This window comes from Theobroma cacao, chromosome 4 (assembly GCF_000208745.1).
Source record: "Theobroma cacao cultivar B97-61/B2 chromosome 4, Criollo_cocoa_genome_V2, whole genome shotgun sequence".
NCBI classification, from domain to species: Eukaryota; Viridiplantae; Streptophyta; class Magnoliopsida; order Malvales; family Malvaceae; genus Theobroma; species Theobroma cacao.
In genome coordinates, this window is record NC_030853.1 from 16,140,666 (window position 1) to 16,163,853 (window position 23,188).

General features: G+C 34.6%; 1 pseudogene; it reads right to left on the reverse strand.

The window, feature by feature from the left end:
* Window positions 415-10,611, reverse strand: LOC18601564 (annotated as a pseudogene).

A 23,188-nucleotide genomic window follows, 5' to 3' on the forward strand; every position in this document is an offset into this window, starting at 1 on the left:
TATGAAGTAGAAAATAAAAAAAGATTGAATATAGAGTCATTATATTTTCATTAAGATAACATAGAGGTTATATACTCTGTTGTACATGAAATACACTTGTAACCATGCTTAATAAGTGTAAAACAAGTTTACATGCAACCTTACACGTAATGGAACAGCACAAAGATGGTATTAACTCTAAAACTAGTACAAAAAAGCAAACTGATAAAAATAAAGAAAGCTAAGTTAATTTGAAAGCATTCACGTGCTACAGCAACCATGCAAGTATTACAACTTAATAGGACTTGGGTCGTCACAAATTGTTGTGTTTTGCATGTAGATAGCAAGTAAATGCAATCTACAATGAAATTTTCATTGAACTTGTAAAAAAAAAAAAAATCTCATATCATTTCTCTTGCACGATGTGTTTTTATATTATATACTCTTGTCTCCATTGTAGTCATAGTAAAAAGGTAAGGGTACTGATTTAAATGCTCGGTACTTGCCCTCATTGTTCAAATGCTCATTCTCCAACCTGATCAGTTAAGAATCAAATTTCTGTTAGTTCTAACAAAGAGTTTAAATTTTATAACATTTCAGAGCCATGATTTCATCAAAAACACAAGGTTGATGATGGTGAGCAATGTTAGGTATGGCAATCTATGTAAACATGAAACCACAAATGTCCATTTCTACCTAAATGTTGGCAAGCATTTATCAGTTTGCTTGGACATGCTTGAAAGTAACTCTAAGGTCAAATAGATCTCCTATGGACTTTGGAAAACTATTTTAGTTGGCTTGGTGGGCAACTTTCAAAGGTTTTTTTTTTTTAAGATTAAAGAGGGTCATTTCATTATATAGAACTATTACTTACAAAAACAGACACTTATCAACTGGTGTTCCTCCAATTAAAATAGTCCTAGGATGGCTTACAAAAAAAATAGCCATGATAGCAACCTATTATACTATACAGAGAACAAGAGTCCACCACCCTGCTATCAGACTCAGAACAATCAACAAGACAATTATCAATAGATAACCTTCTTAGAACAACAACATAAATCTTAGCAAGGCAAACAACAAACTCAAAATAGTAAACCACAAACACCATCCCAAAAGAACAAGTAAGGCTGAGAAACATGTCTTATGGCCTGTTTCTTGTTCTTACTTCTCCTAAAACCATTCAAGGGACAAAATTCCTCTTGACTTCTCATTTTTTGTCACCATGGTGTTAAGAAGTTAAGGGTAAACGCACAGTGAGTCATTGGATCTATCCACACCTGACTTGGCCAGGTTATCAGCTCTATCATTTCCTGACCTTAGGATATAAGTGATCTACCAACCAAGAGCTTGTTTTTGAAGGGTTTTGATTTTTAGGATCAATTGCCTCAAATACCAAGGTGAGGAATCTAGATTGTCAATCCAAGTAATGGCGTTCTTGGAGTCACATTTTATGATGATGCCACCTGAAGACACCAAAGCAGAAGCAACAAAGATCAATATTGCCTCTCGAATAACCAAAACTTCAGCTAGGTTCGTATCCCCCACCCTGCTTTCTTGGATAAAACTGCTTTAACAGCCCCCGTGTCATCTCTCAATATCCCTCCAATTCCTAAATAACTTGGGCATCCTCTAGCAGCCCCATCCGTGTTGAACTTGAACCATCCTGCTGGTGGACATTCCCATTTAGTTGAAATTTTAAGGGCTTTTCTCCTGTCAGTAGCCAGATAATTCAAAGGGGATCTAGCAATATCTGTGATAGTATGAATCTCATTAGGCCATCTAGATTTCGCCCACTTAGCCACCCTAGTCTGAATGATGTTCAGAATTTTCAAAAAGTCTTAGCCTACCCCATCAAATACCATTTCATTTATAAAGAGCCAAATCAACCAAATGATGGTAAAAAAAGACATTCTCCAAATTTTTTTCCTATTAACTTCAACATGGCAAGCGTTCCAAGCCATAAAAAAGTCAGCTGGTTCCCTTGGCATGCATCCTTTAATTCCCCCATCTTCAAACCATGAGCACCAAACTTTCCAAGATTCAGTACAAGTAAATAAGAGGTGGCCTACCAATTCAATTTCCACGTTACACAGCATGCATAAGGCCAAATCCCTCTGCATTAAATTCCTCTTGGCGAGTTCCTCCTTCACCACCACTCTTTTTTTGATCACTTGCCATACAAACACCTCCACTTTAGGAGGAGCAAGCCCAGCTCGCACGCTTTGCCAGAGATCAATAGGTGCCTTATTATTATGTAAAGCCAGTCTACAGAAGGAATTTGGTGTATAGCTTCCACTTGGTGTGAATTTCCATATCAATTTATCATTCATCTCTTGGTCAAAGATAATGCTATTAAGGCAGTCTTTAAACAACTTCCAAGAATTAGTTTCCCAATCAAAAATTCTTCTCCTTAGGTTCACTTCCCATTGCCATACACTGTTCACCCACGATCCTAATTCACAAACTTTGCCAGATTTGTTGATGGCGAGGGCAAAAAACCAAAGAAAGGCAATGCGGAGTGTAATACCTTCGATCCACTCATCATCCCAAAAACTAATGTTGGCGCCATTTCCAACTACATATTCCATACCTGCACACAACAAAGAAAATAAATTCTCTGAAAGGGTTAGTGGACAAATAATGTTCCTCCATATAGTGGAGGAATGACTCCCCCCTAAGTTAGAAGGAATAAGGCTCAAATTATCCCCCCCCCCCCTGTTTTAGCGATGATGACTTCCTTCGTAGACAGTCATTCTCTCTACCATATCTCTAAATCTATTTATTTAGCAGAGCTCTGTTTTTTGGCCAAAGATCCATGAACCCAAGTCCCCCACAATCTTTGAAGTTGCATATCGAGTCCTAATCCACCCAATGAATACATCACCTTTCAATTGTGCCACTCCACAAGAACCTTAGCTGAATTCTGTCCAGTTCCGCCTTGACTTCTTGTGGCATCTCAAATAAAGACATGAAATACATTGGGAGACTCTCAAGGACCGACTAAATCAAGGTGATTCTCCCTTCAATTGAGAGAAGATGAGATTTTCACTCAACAAGCCTTACTTCAAACTTTTCAATAACTGGGCGTCAAATACTTTTTAAGTGAGATCTTGCACCAAGGGGAAGGCCCAGATAAGATGTCGGTATTGACCTAACGATGCAAGGAATTCTGTTAGCCCATGAATCCACAATACCGTCCACTTTGACACCATACAAGCTACTTTTGTAAAAATTAATTCTCAACCCGAAGATAACTTGGAAGCACCTCAACACCATTTTAATATTAAAGATACTCTTAATATCCAATTTGCTGAAAATCATGGTATCATCTGCATATTGAAGGTGAGATATAGCCAATCCATTGTTACCAATCTCAATGCCTTTACACAAACCAATAGCCACGGTTTTGTTCATGAGGGCACTAAAAGCTTCCACCACGAGGTTGAAGAGGAAGGGAGGTAACAGACATCCTTGTCTAAGCCTTCTTCTCATTTTAACTAGTCTAGATGGGGAACCATTAACCAGCATTGACATCACAACTGTTGTGATACAAGAGCAGATCCAACTTCTCCATCGTTCTCCAAACTTCATTTTCCTCATAACAAAATCAAGAAAGTTCTAGACCACACTATCGAAGGCTTTCTCAAAATCGACTTTGAAGAAGACACCTCATTCTCTACTCTTTTTGAGACAATCTACCAATTCATTAGTGATCAAGGCACAATCCGTGATTTGTCTACCTTGGATGAAAGCAAACTGGTTAGGACCAACCACTTTCTCTGTCACTTTTCTCAACTTGTTAGAAAGGACCTTGGCCACCACTTTATAAACACTTCCTACTCAGCTTATAGGACAATACTCATTCAGTGCTCTAGGATTATTACACTTAGGAATAAACGTAATAAACGAAGAGTTAATCCTTTCATCAAAGCTATCCGTGTCATAAAATTTCTGCATAAACGCCATAACTTCACTCTTAATGATAGGCCATTGAAATTTAAAAAAATTGAAGTTGAACTCATCGGGGCCTTGGGGCTTTATTTCCATCACAACTGAAAATCGCATCCCTAACCTCCTCTTCAGAGAACTACATCTCGAAAGCACCCATTGAGTGCTCATTAAACGTTCTAAGATCCAACTCCCAATCTCTAAAAGTAATCATCGGTCTTTGGCCGTAAGTTTCTCAAAATGTCGAGCCACCTCTTCTTTGATGGTTATGAGATCAACAATGACAATGTCCTTAATATGAATTTTATCAATAAAATTCCTCTTTCTTCAAGCAGAAGTGACGGCATGAAAGAACTTGGAATTTTTATCCTCTTCCAAAAACCATTTAATTCTTAATTTTTGATGCCATGACCTTTCTTCCACTCTATATAGTGACCATAGATTAGCTCTCATTTTAATGATCTTCTCCCTAAAGCTGCAGTTCATGCTGCTATTCTGCCACTCTTGTAATTTCCCCTGTATCTCCTCTTCAAGATCCTTAATCTTAAACTGAGCTTGGCCCATTTAGATGACTGCCATTTCTTTATTTCTGGTTTGGTGAGCCTCAATCACTACCAAATTGCTCCCTTTTCGCCGAGTCTACTGTTACTCTCAACCCAAGCCTCTCTAAAAACCTCCTAGAAGCCCTCCTCCTCCATCCAACGATTGAAGAAACGAAATGGCTTAGAGCCCCAATCAACATCATTCACTCCTAAGAGGACTGGGTTGTGATCTAAAAGCGATGAAGACATGCACCACTGTCGAATATTTTGAAACCTCCTAATCACATCATCATGTAACAAGAATCTATCCAGTCTACTGAAAATAACTTCCTCACAGTATTACACCAATTAAATTTGTTGCCTCCAAGTGGGAGATCAACCAATCCAACCTAATTGACGAATTGCAAGAACCACTCCATCTCTCTTTCGTTAGTAGCAATATCTACCCTTTCGTCTACTCTCAACACTACATTAAAATCGCCAACAAGGCACTAAAGATAGTCAGATTCAATTAACCTTCTCGCCAAGTCCTCTCATAGCTCAATCTTAGCATTATCATCAGTTAGTGCATAAACATTGCCAAAACCACATTTCCAATTTCCCTCCCTAACTCTGCCCTCAATCAGAATAAAATTCTTACATATAAATGCGTTATCAACATCAAAAAATTCTTCTTGCCAGAGGGTGATGATGCCCCCTGACGCCCATCAGACTCCCTGTACATACTTTTGAACTTCCCTCTTCCACCAATTACGTTGATAATCTTAGCCTCGATCTTTTTTAACTTTGTCTCTTAAAGCATAACCACATTCAGCTTGGCTCTATTCAACAATTTTCTAACTGCTCTTCGTTTTTCGTTTCTATACAACCCTCTTACATTCCAAGTGATTAACTTCACGAAAAAAAGAATATTCACCCACATACCTATACTTGGAATCGCGCCTAAGACCACCGTTTCCTCTTGCATCTCTACTTCTAGCCTCGCAAACTCGTCAGTGAAAGAGCCTTTATTAAAAAGAAATTATAGACCCAATTTGTTTGCTGCCTCAAATGTAATCTTTGCTTCCCTCCTGATTATACAATTCCTGACCTCCAAAGTTGAAGATTCATGCCGAACCTCGTTGTTTTCCCTAAGACTCACCTCATTAATCGTGTCTCTCATACTATTTCTCCTTTTCTGAGCCTTACCATCTTTCTCAACTATTTCTTCAATCCTCAACTGTGAATCCGTTAAGACAAGTTCCCCGGTAGAACTTTCCATATCGGTTATGGCTTGATGCTCGTCATTGTCTCTACCTATTCTACTTTTTGGCTGCCTAACACGACTGCTCCCTTTGGAGAAAGATTCCCCATATGTAAGGCCAGTTTCCAAATCTAACACTCCATTCCTAGTTGCCTTCTTCCTTTTCCTTATATTTTTTTGTAGACCCATTTTCCCAACACCCATTCTTTCCAATGATTTACCCAAGTACTCATATTTTCTTACTTTACCTTCGTCGCACCTTTTTTGAGCCTTTTTTTTTTTGTTTTCCTTTTGGTGACCAATTCCACCAATGGCATACCTGACTCACCCGTGGAAATATCAACTCTGCAATCGCTTTCCCTGTTCCCCTCCTTGCCTTTCATAATTGTTCTTTTTCCTGTGTCTAAAGGGGGCAGACCCTTCCCAACTTCCACCTGGTTTGGCTCTATTTTCACACAACCAGTCCCCACGTTAGCCACCTATGGACCATTGAAGCAAGTTGCACTCTTCAACTTAAATGAGCCAGTAATCAGCCTTGGGACTTTATTTTGTTTGCTAGTGGACCCAAATTCCCAACATCTCTCCAAGGAGCTCATGACCCAAACGTGGCCTAAATTTCCATCCTTACAACTCAATATTTATTTGTCTTTCTTGGGCTCACTCCAGTTCCCTACGCTTCATTGTTCAGCCCATAAGGAAACCCATCATTAATTATTGACTTTTTATGTTTAGAGATCAAACCCACTCCATCTCCCTCCTTAACCACCATTTCCTTTGGACCCACCAACCCTGTTACTTGCCTGGAGCTCAAATCCTTACTTTCTTTTGGAGAGATTGTCATGTCTGTAATCACAAGTCCACCTGCACACTCCAACTCAATATTATTATGATTGCAATCACCATCCATTTACCCCCTAGTTCTCTCCTCTTTAATTTGAATTATGTTCTCTTGAAGACTGTGATGCACATTCACCAAGGTCTCTTTGGACCATTGGATCTCTTTGGTTCCTTCTCTTTTGGTGGCATTGCCCACTGTGTAATGACTGAAGCTGTTACCTCCACACTTCAACTTTCAAAGGTTTTTACCAGCTTGATTCTAAAAGGTTAAATCCTACGAACATTAATTGAGTGAGAGAAGTGAGAACTAACTAGAATAGTTTAAAGTTACCTGAAGAAATTCCAAATGCCACGGAAAATGATCTCCAAGCTAGCAACAACTGCAATTAAGACTGTATTATGCACGAAAGGTACACTTTGAATACCCAACACTTGCTGCATCCAAGCAAGTCTTAATAGACATTTCAATACCTGCAATTTACCCAAATATATTTTTAGTTAGGAAGTTATTACACCAATCAAGGAAGGTCAATACCTGTAATTTACCCAAATATATTTTTAGTTAGGAAGTTATTACACCAATCAAGGAAGGTCAAATCTTTCAAAATGTTGACACCCCAACAATCTCATCTCCATCCAAAAGGAAAACGAATGATATAAATATCATGAGAGCATGTTTTCTTACCATGGCTACAAAATAAACACCTTTGTGTGGTACAATAAGTTTATTTCTCAGCCAAGAGTTTCTTGAATTTCTTCTAAGGAGACCCCAGTCGATGACAATGTCCCAATATGTATTAGCTATTGTTGCAATACCAGAAGTTGCTGCAGCCAAGACCAGCCAGGCTGTAGTTTTCTACTTTTGGAGCTGATAAATTGTCCTTACGGTAACCGCAGCGATTGTTGACAACTATTTCAGACCATTAAGACCATTTGCTGCACGTTTTTCTTCAAACAAACGTCTAAGGCACTAGAAGATAAAAGATAACATACAACATTAGAGAAAATCCAGAAATGAAATTGGCATGCAATTTGAAATAGTAAAATGATTACATTGTCATTGCTGTACAAGATATGTGGGTTGTTACCATTACCTGAAGGGAACGGAACCAGTAAGGAATAATGGCTACTACTACGTAAAACACCCTATAGACTTCATTCTCCTCGCACTTGTTCAATCTCTTTCTAAAGTCTCCCCAACCATAGTATCAAATGTAGAATTCCAAACTTCTAAATGCTTGCACCTGATATGAAATATAATGGATATTGATCAACAAACAAACCAGTTTGGAGTTATAGTGTTCTATAGACGTTGACCTGAATATCAAACCTGGCTAGTAAGTTGATCTGCCAAGAAGAAATCTAGGAGGGAGACCTACAAGGTGAAAATAAAGATGAACTTCTCATATTACATTACATTACTCATATATCAGTAAATAGAAATTTATTCTTTTAGTCTTGCTACCTTGTCAAGAGGTGCACAAACAGAGTAAAATGCACATTTGATAAGAAAGAATCGACTTGAACGGTATATGATATTGAAAGGGCAGAACATTATTGAAAGAACGGCCTGCAATATAGGTGCACCAGCAAGCAGGTCAGGGAAAATTTTTCAATCAGATGCTCGTCTTGAAATAGCATCAAAATAAGAAATTTCAGTAGGGACAATGTATTCTAGATAGGACTTACAAGGAGCAGGACCAAGGGGATTAGTTCAGTTAAAACTGTGAAACTTTTTGTTCTGGGGTCGATCTCCATATCCAAATGTGAAATGGCACCAGCTAATGCAAGCAGAGAAAGCGCGGTGCTAAGAAGTACTTCTCTATAGCCTAACTCTGTTCTTTGCTTGAAACCAAATATAAATGAAAAGTTGACCTGATAACGCTTCCAAGAGAATATGTTTCCGGAGTACATGAGCATGTGCAGGCCAATGTAAATAAACAGGCTGCAAAATGATTAAGCATAATCATTAGTATAATACTGAATTCAGTAGGAGTCCTTTAATTTCAGAAGGATAGGAAAAACCAAGAAGATTGTTTCAAGAAACTAAACAACTGCCTCAAAAATTGCTAAGAATCAAGAATGTTGAAGGAAATTTACATTTTGAGTGACTTTGACCTGTAAAGCAGAAATATGTTGACCACGTACTGATGACGTCCCTAAGTCCTAAGAAGATCTCTTGCATGTATATTCACAATAATGGACACTACAAGTGCAATGGAGCAGCCAGAGAAGAAGCCTGCAAGTGAAGAAAATTTGTGAAATAGTCAGTTCAAAACAACGAAATGGGATGGAGACTGAAATGCTCTAAGACGCCTTTTTTCACACACAAAAACATGACTTTAATCAAGTGTGCTTGATGTAGTAATAGGACAGTGTGATTTTTTTCCTAACTATTTCACAGTAACCTCAAAATTCTACCACAATACAAAGAATTTGTTCTAACAGATGCTTTAAAATGAGACAGTCTTACCATATAGAAATGCAATTCTATGTCTTTCCTTTTTAACTTGTGGTCTTAGAGTTTTCCATTCCTTTTCTGTGATTTCCATTAGCAAAATGTTTAACATTGGTGGCCTCCACCCTTTCCATAAGCTTACCAACCTGTCAAAACAGAAGAGAGTAGTAAGGAAGAGCAAAGTCAGTGACAAAGGGTAGTCCATTCAACTCGCAAAAATAGAGTTCAACTAGCTATATCTAACCTCATCAGAGCTGCTAGGATAAGATTCATCCACCATCTGTAAGTAAGCCTTTGATGCATTCCGCGATGTGATCTGCACTGGCATATTAAATTAGTACAAATGAACCAAGAACCTAGTGATTTTAATTAATCATGATGAAGTTAAAAGGACAGACCTTGTCATATTTCTTCATGATCTTGAAAAATGCCAGTTGATTCAGGAAGCTGATAAATCCAGTACAAATATGATCAACAATAAAGCCCAAAATTTTTTCATTTGCTTATAGTTCTAAAGGATGAAGCAATGTTACCAGTAGGTTTTCAAAAGTCGGAGCTTTCTGTAGAATTCTACAAAAGCTTGAGTTATTTTCTCCTCTCCTTTCCTTAGCTCTTGCCTGCTGAATGATAAGTCCGATTTTGAGCTTTTGATAACGCCTTTGAGAGTTGATAGAGGAGTTTCAGGCTGACAATTGATCTTTACATGATCCAAGACGTCTAATGGAGCTGGTCTAAATCCTTGAATATTAGCTTCTGCTCCATTGAGTTTATCTCTATCATTGTCTTCCTTAATTTCTTCTTCTGATATTCCTTCACTGCTCATCTCAACTTCTTGGATGACACCCACCCTTGTCCATACTACACAAACAAAAAGGCAGATTGAAAACTTCAGAAAACTTGAAGGACTTTTTGGACATAACCCCAAAATTGGAACTCCCAGATTATATTAGAATTAAAAAAAAAAAAAAGAGAAAAATTGCAGGAAACTGGACTTTCTGAATTCAGCAGAACCCTGATTCTCCTTGCTTTCCACCATTGGTGGGATGAAGAACTAATGAAGAATTTGAAGAAAATTCATTAGCAACAAGATTCACCATATCAGCTCCTCCAACAACTGGATTGTCAACTTTAATCCTAAGAGCAATCAAGGCATTCATTTGCTTACTCAACTCATCAGCCTCCACCATCACTTCCTCAACTTTCTTCTTGTAAAACTTAATCACCTTGTTAAATTCATCATCAAGCCTCTTGAAGAAAAGTAGCTCGTACTCTCCTCCTTCTTCGCCTGACATAAGAAACATGGTCTGGTAATCCCGCTCTCTCCCTCCTTCTTGCATCGCACTTACTAATATCAGTTCATCTTCATTATTCTTCATTGGAGAACCTGATCTATATCGGCTTGTTAGTCTACTAAATGTCCTGTAGAGCGATACCCTTCTCTTCAATGACCCTTTTGTTGTTGCTGCCATTGGCGATGGTGCCTTGTTCAGTTGCTTGAACCTTAATATATCTTTCAATATTGACTTGAGATTACCGTAATCCATGTATGCTTCCTGCCATTCTTGCACCATTTGTTCTGCACACTCTTTCCCAAACTTCATCTTCCTCCACCATAAAAGAAAACACTCTAAAAGCTCAGAAAGAAATACGAGAATTATAATAATCTTGATGAAGATGAACTTGTTTATAGGAATTCCAAGTTGTGTACCATCTTCCTTCTTACCTGCTTCCTTTATTAATGGCGTGATGACAATATTTTCTCCTACATAATCTCAATTACTAGAAAGACATTATTAATTAATTAAATTAATAATGACATCAAAGACTCGTTTTGTGTTTTTTTAATTAATGTTGTTCATGCATGTTTTTTATTAACTTGGATTTTTAATGCAGGTTTTTGGTCGCGAAAATCAAGCACATGGCCTTAAGTCACACAGAAGGGAAGGATTTGTCAAGTGAGTGTACTTTTTGGAAGTAAAAATGTAGTTTAATTCTTAATCAATCGAAGTTATAACCAACAAGGACAACGGCTAGAGACTCATTTGAGGAAATTACAAATGATTTTGTTTGTATTTTGATTTTCTCTTTTTGTCAGTTTCAGCCGTTATAGGCTCAAGACTTTGAATTCTTCAAGTCTGGAGAGGTATTAGCCAGGTGGCATGGCTTGTCAACTTGCCAAATTACATAAAAGCTTCGAAGGCGGCCGATTTGTTTGGTCTGTCAACTTGTATAAATTCATTACTTGCATGGTCGCTGGGTCATGGTTGCTGCAAAATCATCAAGGCTAGCTTAATTAGTGGCTCATCAAGAAATGCTAACAATTTTATTAGGATTCACTTTTCTTCAAATTGGGTTTATTCCTTGATTAGCTTACTTTAACTCCGACTTCGTTGATTTGACCATTTGCTATTGGGTGTTCAAAACAAAAGATTAATCTTAATTTTATATTTATGAGATTATACCCACAAAATAAAAATTATTATAATCATATATAATAACCATTATAAACACTAACTCATCAAACGAATTGTGGTCGAATTAATTATGTATCGTTTTGTACTTAATTAAGAATTATGAGATTAAGTTTTTTTCAAAAGTAAGATGATTTGTTGTCCTATTTATTGGCTAAGTGTACAAAGGCATTAATATGAAAAGAAAAAAAAAAGGCTTTGTAGCAAGACAGATACTAGTCGCCAGCCATTAAATCACTCTTGAACAATTCGACGTTAAGTCATAATCTTGAAGAGACAACGTGTCGCCCCCTATTGGACCTCCATGATCAAGTTGCAAACGGGCTGAAACTTTTTACTTAGGCTGCTTATTGAAGAATATAAAATGATCACCTCAACAATCAAGAAGAATTGATCATGCATTATTACATAATTTTTGTTGAGGTCGAGTAAAACTTATTGTAATACACATGTAGTAATACACACTTAGCCCCAAACTTCCACCCTTTTGATGTCTAAGTGAAATCTCACAAGTGACATTCATCCTTATGAATTGTTCTTATTGCTTTATAAATTTGGTGGTGTAAAAAGTCAGCAAAAGGGTTGTGCTTAAGCTTCTGGCCACCATTATTGTGTATGCAACTTAGAAATTCTCAATATCATTTTTGTTTAAAAACTTTAGACAGCCATTTATTAAACTTTAATCAAGAAGTTGATATCATATTTAATATTTTTACTTTAAAAAAATGTCTAATATGGTAATTGCATTAGAAACAATTTAATATGTTACCTGATTTTTAATTTTTTTGTTATCAATCTAAAAATTAAGTAGCATTTGTATGAGTATTTGACTTATTGGTTGATACATGATCTCTCTGTTTAGAGCAGGGTTCGAATCCCTCCTCTCTCAATTAAAAAAAAAAGAATAGCATTTATCAAAGTAGTTAAAAGATTAAATAATGCATTACATAAGTAAGAAAATTAAATTTTAAGTTGTCTGTGACTTGTAATAATCACCCCTCCCCCAATTAAAAAAATAGTATTTATAGAAATAGTTAAGACATTAAATAATGTATTATATAATTAAGCAAAGTAAATTTTAAGTTGTCTGTGACTTGTAATTATTCTCTCATTGTTCTGCCCACTTAGTTTTGTATCAAGTATATGACATAATTCTAGTGTACCATGCTGGCTGCCTTATATTGTTATAAAAAGAAAAAAGCTTTGTCCAAATCAATGTTGAAAAACAGATCCATTGTTATCGAAAATTACCAAAACAGAACTGGAGATTGGTACATCTCGTGGCTTAACAAAAGAAAACATATTGTTGGATTTGAAAAGGGTGACCCACCACCTATGCAGTTAGAAGTTGTGATAAATTTTGAATCTACGAATAAATATAAAAATAAATTTAATTCTTAACAAAATAATAATAAATTTTTTCACTATAAAATCCTAATATAAAACAAGAATCCGACAACTTGATTAGTTAGTGAATAATTAGTTAGATTAAAAATTAAGCAAAGTAGTATACTCCTTGTTGAATAGTTTGTAATATTTATTGAAAGATAATTATTCAGATGTGACTGTTTAAGAATAAATATAACTCTTAAATAAAAAATAAGTATTTACAACAAACACAACTATTGAAAGTTGTAAATACGTCTGCTGAAATGCAACAGACACATCTGTAAAAACAGTACAAACACATCTGTTGAAAGTAAAAAAGATGCATCTATTGAAAGACAATAAACACAACTTCTCACTATCTATAAAAAGAACGTACTTCCAAGCCAGAATTCATTGAAAGCATTCTACAAAAAAGGCTTGTTGTATCCTGGAGAGTCCTTGTCTGTAAATCCCCATAGTAGGCAACAACTTTTTAAAGAAAGTGTGTTACAGCACGCCTCAAGCCTTACTTTCTTCTCTTTTCTTCTTCTAATAATTTTCTAACAATTTTAAAGAGTTGTTTTCAATGAAGTCTACTTCAAATTCAAAATTTCAACTTATGAATCAAGAATTCATCAAACTTGATCGGTTTGATGGAACCAATTTCACCCGTTGGAGAGATAAGATGGTGTTTTTGCTCATAGCCTTGAAGGTTTATTATGTTTTAGATCCAACTCTTACTACACTTCCAGAACCGACTGTTGAAGACTCTGATGCACAAAAGGTAGAAAGGAAAAAAGGTGAAGAAGATGAATTGATATGTCATGGACACATCCTAAATACTTTGACAGATCGTCTATATGATCTTTACTCCAATCTGAAAACTCCAAAGGAAATTTGGGAAGCCTTGGAGACTACCTATAAAAACAAAAAAAAGGTACTGACAAACTTTTATCTTTAAAATATTTCAAGTTCAAGATAAGTGACAATCTGCCTATCATGGACCAAGTACATGATTTACAAATTTTAGTTCAAAACTAAAAGACCTTGAGGTTAAGGTTCCTGATGCGCTACAAATAGGTGCAATTCTTTCTAAACTGCCTCAATCCTGGAATAATTATAGAAAAAAGGTTCTGCATTCTATGGAGTCTCTATCAATAGAATAATTCATGACTCAGACGCAAATAGAATGTGAAACACGTGCTCGTGATACACTATTTCAACCTTTTGATTCGAAGGTGAATCTTGTGAGTCGGAATTCTAAAAATTTTGGAAAGAATTTTACGAAATTCAAGTCATCTGCACTAAAAGTTTCGAGACAGGCCTTGAAGAAAAAAGATAAGAAAAATATAAAATGTTTCCATTGTGGAAAAAAATGCGATATGATTAGTGAGTGCAGATTAAGGAAGGTAGGAAAGAATTTTGGTTTTGAAAATCCTGAAAAAGCAAACATAATAGAAAAGGCTGTCAATGAATTGGTTGCCATGATTTCTACAATGAATCTTAGAATGGTAATAGAATTGAATGTGGTTGTTGATTCCAATAAAAGTAAAGATTGGTGGCTAGATTCTAGTGCTACAATTCATGTATGCAATGACAGAAACTTGTTCAAGACACACATGAAAGCTAGTAAATCAGAATATGTTTTGATGGGAAATCATGTTACAACCAAAGTTGAAGGAACAAGGACTGTTGAGTTGAATTTCACTTCTGGACAAAAGCTGACATTACTCAATGTATTCCATGTTCTTGAAATTCGAAAGAATTTAGTTTCTGCTAGTTTGCTTGCAAAGAAAGGTTTTATAATTGTAATAGAATTTGATAATGTAATAGTATCCAAAGATGACCTATTTGTAGAAAAATGATACTTTTGTAATGGCATGTACAAGTTCAGTATTGATGAAATAAATATAATTTCTGCTTATACGATTGAGTCTAATTCTTTATTATGGCATGCTAGACTAGGACATTTAAATTTTGATTCCATGAGATTTATGTCTAAATATGGTTATATTGCATGTAAACATGAGAACTTAGAGAAATGTGAAATATGTATACAAGCAAAAATGACAAAGAAACCTTTTCGTAGGTAAAAAGAAACTCCCAATTATTAGATATTGTGCATTCTGATATATGTGAATTAAATGGAAAATTAACTAGAGGAGAAAAAAGATATTTTATAACTTTTATAGATGATTATTTTAGATTCACTTATGTCTATTTAATTAAAACAAAAGATAAAGCTTTTTAGAAATTTAAAGAATATAAATCTGTTGTGGAAAACCAAAAAGGTAGAAAAATCAAAATTCTAAGAAGTGATAAAGGAGGAGAATATATTCCTATAGAATTTGATAATTTTGTGAAGAAAATGGTTTGATACATCAAAAAAGTGCTCCTTATTCACCACAACAAAATGGATTAACTAAAAGAAAAAATAAAACTTTGGTTGATAAGACAAATGTTATGTTATTGAATGCACATCTATCGCACGATTTATAGGGTGAAGCCTTATTAACGGCATATCATATACTGAGTAAAGTTCCTTCCAAGAGTATTAAGGTCTCACCTTATGAACTTTGGAATGGAAGAAAACCAAATTTGGAATATCTTAAAGTGTGGGGGTGCTTGGCTTTTTATAAAGTTCTTGAACCACAAAGAACAAAGTTTAGACCCAAAGCAATAAAAGGCATTTTTGTTGGCTGTGCCCAACATTTTGAAGCATATAGAATTTTAGATTTACAATCAAATATTATTGTAGAGTCTATACATGTTAAATTTATTGAAAATAATTATGTATAACTCTAATAATAAAGATTGTGAACAAAATGTCTTAATTCCAAGTTGTGACCAAAGTGATATGACTTCTCATAATACATCCAGAAAAAGAAAAAGAGATGATACTCAAATTAAGCCAAGAAAAAGTCAAAGAGCCATAAAAAGAAAGCACTTAGATCCAGATTTCATTAACTCACAAGCGTTAGCATTCCTTGTGGAAGGAAGTATAACAACAATGTGTAAAAAGATACCTATTTTACTAAACGTTGAAGATGATCCAAAAACATTTAAAGAAGTTATGTCGTCAAGGGATGTAGCTTTTCAAAAAAAAGCAATAAATGATGAAATGGATTCAATCTTATCAAACAAAACATGTGTTTTGGTTGATCTTCCTCTTGAATCAAAACCCATAGGTTGTAAGTACGTATTTAGAAGGAAATATAACACAGATGGTTCAATGCAAAAAGAAGGCATTGATTATTTTGATACTTACGCCCCGGTAGCAAGAATAACATCCATAAAAACACTTTTGGCTTTAGCATCTATTCATAAATTACATGTACATCAAAGAGATATTAAAATTGCTTTCTTAAATGGAGATCTTAATGAAGTAATATATATGGAGCAACCTGAAGGTTTTATACTTCCTGAAAATGAAAGGAAGGTTTGTAAACTAATCAAATCGCTTTATGGATTAAAACAAGCTCCAAAGCAATGGCATGAAAAGTTTGATAGTACTATACTTTCAAACGGATTTGTACATAATAATGCAGATAAATGCATTTACTCTAAATTTACAAAAGACTATGGCGTAATCATATGTCTTTATGTAAATGATTTGTTGATTTTTAGTACAAATATGCTTGGAATTGTTGAAACCAAGAAATATTTTACTTCAATTTTCAAAATGAAATATCTCAATGAAATTGACACAATCTTGGGAACTAAGGTCAAAAGAGATCAAAATGTGATTTCATTAAATCAATCATATTACATAGAGAAAATTCTTCACAAAAATAGTCATTTGGAAATCAAAAAGTTTAATACTCCTTATGATTCGAGTATAAAATTGACTAAGAATTGTGAAAGAGTTATGACACAATTAGAATATGCCAGTGTCATAGGCAGCATTATGTATGTTGCGCATTGTACCAGACCAGATATAGCCTTTGCTGTTTGTAAACTTTCAAGGTTTACAAGTAAACCAGCAAAGGTCATTGGAAGGCTATTACTAGAGTACTTGGATATTTAAAGAAAAAAAATTTGGAAATTTGTTACAATGGTTTTCCTAGTACTTTAGAAGGATTTTTTGATACTAGTTGGATAACTAGTATTGATGACAATAAATCCACATCATGATAGACTTTTACTTTAGGAGGTGGTACTATTAGTTGGGCATCTAAGAAGCAGACTTGTATTACGCATTCCACAATGAAGTCGAAATTTTTAGCATTAGCAGCTGCTGGAAAAGAAGCGAAATAGCTGAGAAATTTGTTACTAAATATAAAGTTGTGGCAAAAACCGATGCTAGCCATTTCCATATATTGTCACAGTGAGGCTATAATGTGTGTAGCCCATAATAAGGTCTATAATGGAAAGTCTAGACACATAAGTCTACGACATGTCTATATAAGAGAATTAATCTCACACTACCAAAAAAAGCCTTTTTCCAACGAAATTTTCCATTGGAAATGCCTATTTCCAACGGATTTTCAACGAAAAAATCCGTCGAAAATTTTGTCTGTAATTCTTTTTCGTTGAAAAAATCTGATTTTGGTCGGGTATCTCTTTCGAATTTTGTTGGAAATTTCCAACGGAATTTTGTTGGAAATTTCGTTGGAAATGGATTTCCAATTGCATTTTCCGTTGGAAAGAAATTTTTCGACGGAAAATTTCGATGGAAATAATTCCATTGGAAAACCATTTCTAACGGAAAATTTCGTTGGAAAGAATTCTGTTGGAAATTGGTTGAAGTTTGGATACAACACTCAAACTGACAGTGAAGTGACAATAGTATACAACACACAATAAAAAAATGACAGGACATGTACATGGACGGGAAGATCTCACTATGCAAAATGACATGAAAAAGTTAATATATGTTCTAATTCAATAGAGTAATATGACAGAAGACCAAAATGCCATTAGAGCATCTCAAAGTAATGACTACAGCATAATAGTTAAGAAAAACAACTCTAAAAATGATAAATCATCCACATCAACAACATATTCAGAAATAATTTATTTAAAAAGAGTAACAAAATACAAACTGATGAATTAATATTGCTATTCCTGTAAGGTTACATGGTTACCTCCGGACTACGATTCACAACACCTATGTAACCAAGTCGAAGGGGAATCACTTTTCCAAGCAACAGGTTACGAGCATCAGTACCTCAATCCATTATACCCAACTGGTTCACATACAAATAAGCCAAAACTAATCAGAAATTTAGAACAGTTTACATATAAGTCATATCATAATAATTTGGAAAAGAGAATTTCAAGTTAAAATTTGCACCTTTGTGATTATGCCAATGGTTCTATAACCTGCCAGCATAAAATTAGCAAAATGATTCAATTAAATAAATACCAAACAACAACTCAATACAGAAATTGGCATTTTGATAGTCAAAATTACCATCAAGATTAGCATTTCCTGCAATTTGCAGTGCATCAGAATTTGCTAAGTCTGAATTTGCTGGAGTTACAGCTAGAATCAGACAACTTGGCTGTTTAAGGTAAGACATGATCATTGCTCTAATTCAAGCTTCAATGTCAAAGGGCTGGTCACCCATAGAAACCTTTGTGATTCCAGGAAGATCCACAAAAGTGATATCAAGAACGTTTAGAGAGAAAATCTTAAGTCAAATTTGCTTGTCTGACACACCTTTGTTTCCTCCAGCCTCCCTATCTATCTCAGCTTGCAATCAATTAAGATTTACTTAATGCAAGGACATTTTCATTTCTTTTAACTCCACAAATTACAAACAAGCTTTCGTGATCTCATAAAAACTATTATAACTTGCAAGCAATACTTTTCAAAAAAAACACTTGCAAGCAGCAATAAAATGCTAGAGTTTGTCAAAGAGCTTGGGGGAGAGAGAAGAAATATATCTAAGATCCTTAGCCAAGAACATCTAAATTAAGTGATTCTCTTTACTAGTTAAGTAACTATCGACCTAAACCCTAAAAACTTCAATGTAGTGAATTTTAGCGTCATTATCACCTAAAGCCTAATTATTCCTTTTGGCAAGCTTTTAATTTCCCTAATCACAACTTATTGTGCATCTTAATTCTTTCACGTATCATCTAATTAATCTTTTTCTTGCTTCAAAATTTATCTCACAATTTTAATAGTCCTTAAGCAACCAGTTGGCAAAAGAAAATTAAAAAATGCCTAACTTCATAAAAACCCCATAATAAAAACCTTTTCAAATTGAATAATCAAAATGCCTAACATTTGAACTTCTCAATCATAAAAAGCAAGCAATAAAGAACCTGAATCTCCCTGCGAATCTCATAGAAATCATAGAAGCACTTTCCAAGCAAGTGAAGAAACTCGCCATCCTCCTCCTCAGAGCCATCAGGCTTACGTTTGGTCTAAAGGAGCTGAAGTGTCAAGACTCGGAACTCTCATCGGGTCCATGACAACTGAAATACCCCATACTTTGATATGGTGATAAATAAAGTTGATCGAATGCAAATTGAGGTCAATTAAAATGTTCAAAAGTGATAAAAGACAAAAGGAGTAGTTTAGGATAAAATATTCCGCAAGTGAGAAAATAACAATAAAATAATAATAATTTTATCGGAGGAGAATTTATGAGATAAAAGGCGATTCGAAAGTCAAGTGAGGCATAATAAGGTATTTCGGGTATCAAGGAGACAAGATAAAATTTTTAGAATAAAATAATATTTTAGTAATAAAATAATATTAAAATATTAATATTTAGCCGGATGTCGAAATCAGTCAAGAAGAAGGATTATATGGTTGATCCAAGTGGGGGAGAAGATGATAAGCCCGACTCTATAAAAATAATTTTCATGACATACATGTGATGGATAGCATGTTTGCATGCTAAGAGAATCCCGAAAAAAATTTACAAAAGTCGGTATTGTACCTAGACGTACAACAAAGTTGATTTAAGCCTCGAACTAGATCAAATAGAGAATTCACGATGAAATTAAGAATTTTAAAGTCCCAGAATGGTTTAATATCGTAATTCAGAGTTTGAGGTCCGATTTGGAGTCAATCCGAAAAATTAATCGGTTAGGGGCAAAATGGTAATTTTACCACTCGAAATAAAAATTTTAATTTTTTAAAGGATTTTGATCAAATTTTATTATTTGGAGTGTGAAATGAGTATGAGGAGTGAAAATTATGCATTATGGCAAATTTTCAATTTTTTGGGCAAAAATGTAATTTTTGAAAAGTTCGGGGGTAAAAGTGTAATTTTGAAAAATTTACTCCACCAAAACTTTGAAAAAATCTGAAAATTTCACTTAAGACTTGGATAAGTCAAAGGGAATGCACGGTGAAAAAATTAGGACAAGTGGATGGCTAGAAAAAAAATGAATTAACAAAATATTCAAAATATGAATAAAATAATATTATTTCATTAAACTAATAAAAAGGCATAAAAAAATCAGCCCATAACCCATTCTTCTTCTTCAACATTCGGCCAAGCAAGAAACAAGAGAGAGAAAGAAGAAAATAAAACCCTAGCCAAGAAATTTAAAGAGAAAATAGGTGAAAATTCAAAAATCAAGTGAAAAAAAAGGTAACATTTCTTAAATTTGTCTTGTGCTTTACCTTTCCCATGCATTTCCCATCATTTTTCATGGTTAAATCATGTGATTTGAGGATGAATTCAATTCTGAAAAATGGGTTAGGAGAGAGAAACTTGTTAGATTAATTTGATTTTAAGTTATGTTAGTGTTTTAAGTTAGTTTAGCATATTTAGAAACAAAACAACAAGAAAATAATTTATTTTCTCCCACAACCATTAATGGCCGAATTTACCATGTGTTGAGTGAGGATGAATTTGATTTTTATTCTAGGAGAATTGGTTAAGAAATGATGAATTATGAGCCTAGAAAAATAATGGGAATTTTCGGAGCAAAAATATGAATTTTTACCCACTAGGGGTATTTTCGTAATTTGCTATCGAGACTGATAAATTGAATCTCATTCACAGTCACTAAGGTAATTTAAGTATAATTGGAGTGTAGAAAGTGAGAAGAATTGATTTGGAGTTAAATTGGAGATAATAGGCCGAATTAGGTCAGCACCGCATTTAAGCGGTAGTCGGATAAGTTGTATATCATATCATGCATATATACCGAGCCTAAATTAATTTTATAATGGTCAAGCACTGATGTGGTGAATTATGTATTGTACATTGTGGATAGATGGTGAGCAAAGTACACTGGTAAAAGTACAAAGATTGTGCTTGGAGACTGAGATTAGGAGTACATCGACTTCTAGAACTACGAGTGAACTTATTATCGTCTTAATTATCTAGAGTAGTTTTATACAATTGTGTGATTTTATGGAAAATGGGTTTAAATGGTAAATTGCTATGTTTTAGGAGAAATTGTGATTTTATAAAATAATTTTATAAATTTTCTGGAAAAATCGAATACTGGTTTTGAAAATAGAATAATTAGAAATTGTCTGCTTGTGTTGTAAATTTATGGTTTTGAATTGAATGGCTTATGACAATAAATGAGCATGAATGGCTAAACTGATTTTGGTGTTAGAATTATTTGTACTGAGCATTCAGCCTTGAGACGCTAGGTTGCGATAAATTGCCATGTCATACTAAAATGAATTTTATTGATTGGTGGAGTATATATTAATTATTCACTGTAGAGGGAGTTTCGTGGACCAGCCTATTAGAGGGACACGGTAAACTCCATTATATTCTTACCTCGAACGGAGAGGCGCGTAGGGTATCTCCTGGGGTAAAGCTTAGGGTTTACTTCACGGCAAACCACCACGTGAAGGGGAACTCAGCCAACACCAAGGAACGGCTGTATTTTTCTCAAACTAAAAATATATTTTAAGTGTATACAAAAATTTTAACAGCCTTGGCGGACTCGGTTGGATGCCCTGCGTAAGGTATCACCGAGTATTAGTTTTGACACGAGCCAAAGTTTTAAGAAATTCATAAGCCAAGTTGATTACTCGATTTTTATGGATTGATTTTATTTGGTTGAAATGAGTTGAAAGGTAATGAAATTACAGTATGATGATTTATTTCAATTGTCTCCATTTACTCGATTTAGATAGTTTAGATGGTATCTGTTTACTCACTGAAATTTTATAATCTCACCACCCTCATTTCCTCACATTTCAGGCTCGGGGAATTCCATAGTTAGCTGACTTTGACAAGGACCTTCATTTGGACTCGAATCGGTAAAAGCTGAAGGTTTTCAACTTTCGATGCATTTTGATTAGATGTGGGCCCACGTGTCACTGTAAAAGAAATTTTATGCTTTGGTTATTTGCTTTATAGTATATATGAATATAATTAACTTTTACGCTATAAGAATTATGCACCAATAGTTTTATGAAAATTATTTTACAAGAAAATAGTTTATTTTATTGAATATTTTTATTATATTCAAATGGTCAAATTTTCACTTCAAATGAACGTTTTAGATATATAATTTGTTTTTAAATCATTAAATATATATTTTCTGCTTACCTACTACATTTTTAGCAAGTTTCGAGATTTTTGACAAAAAAGACAAAAATACCCCTGTGAGCTAGAAAACAATATGTTATGTTTTGATTTGATATTTGATAACTATTGCTCATCGGGGAAGTGCAAAAGCTGATACGAGAGTCTTGTGAGGTTTCGATCAATATTCGGGGTAAAGAATGTTTATCGAGGCCTTGCCACAGTTGTCACGGGCTCGATGGGGAGCTCCGGGTCATGACAACAACCGTCGCGACGTCACGATAAGCACTTATTACCCGAAATGCCGATCGAAACCCCGCAAGACTTAGCATCAGCTTCTGTATCTCCCCGGTGAGCGATAGTTATTAAATCTCGCATTTCAAGAAATCATAAGTCGTTTCCAAATCAAAACAATATAATATTATTTTTTAACTCACAAGGGCATTTTCGTCATTTTTTTTCGAAAATACTGAAACCTGCCAAAAACATGGTGTGTAGGTGAAAAACACATATTTCATAATTAAAAGTAAATTTAGATATCTAAAATAATTATTTGAAAAGAAATTATAATTGTTTGAATAAAATAATAATATTCAATGAAATAATCTATTTTCTAAATAGAAAAAATAATATTTATAGAGAAATCCGTAATTTAATTTCTGTAGTGTAAAAGCTAAATGTATTCATACGTACTTTAAAGCAGATAACCGAAGTATAAAATTACTTTTACAGTGACACGTGGGCCTCCAATTAACCAATAAAGTGCGAGTTTGTGAACTTACAATTTTGTCGATGTAAGGCTAACTGAAGTCCTTGATGCAATCGGCTATCTACCGGCTATCCCGAGCCTGAAATGTGGGAAATTGAGGGTG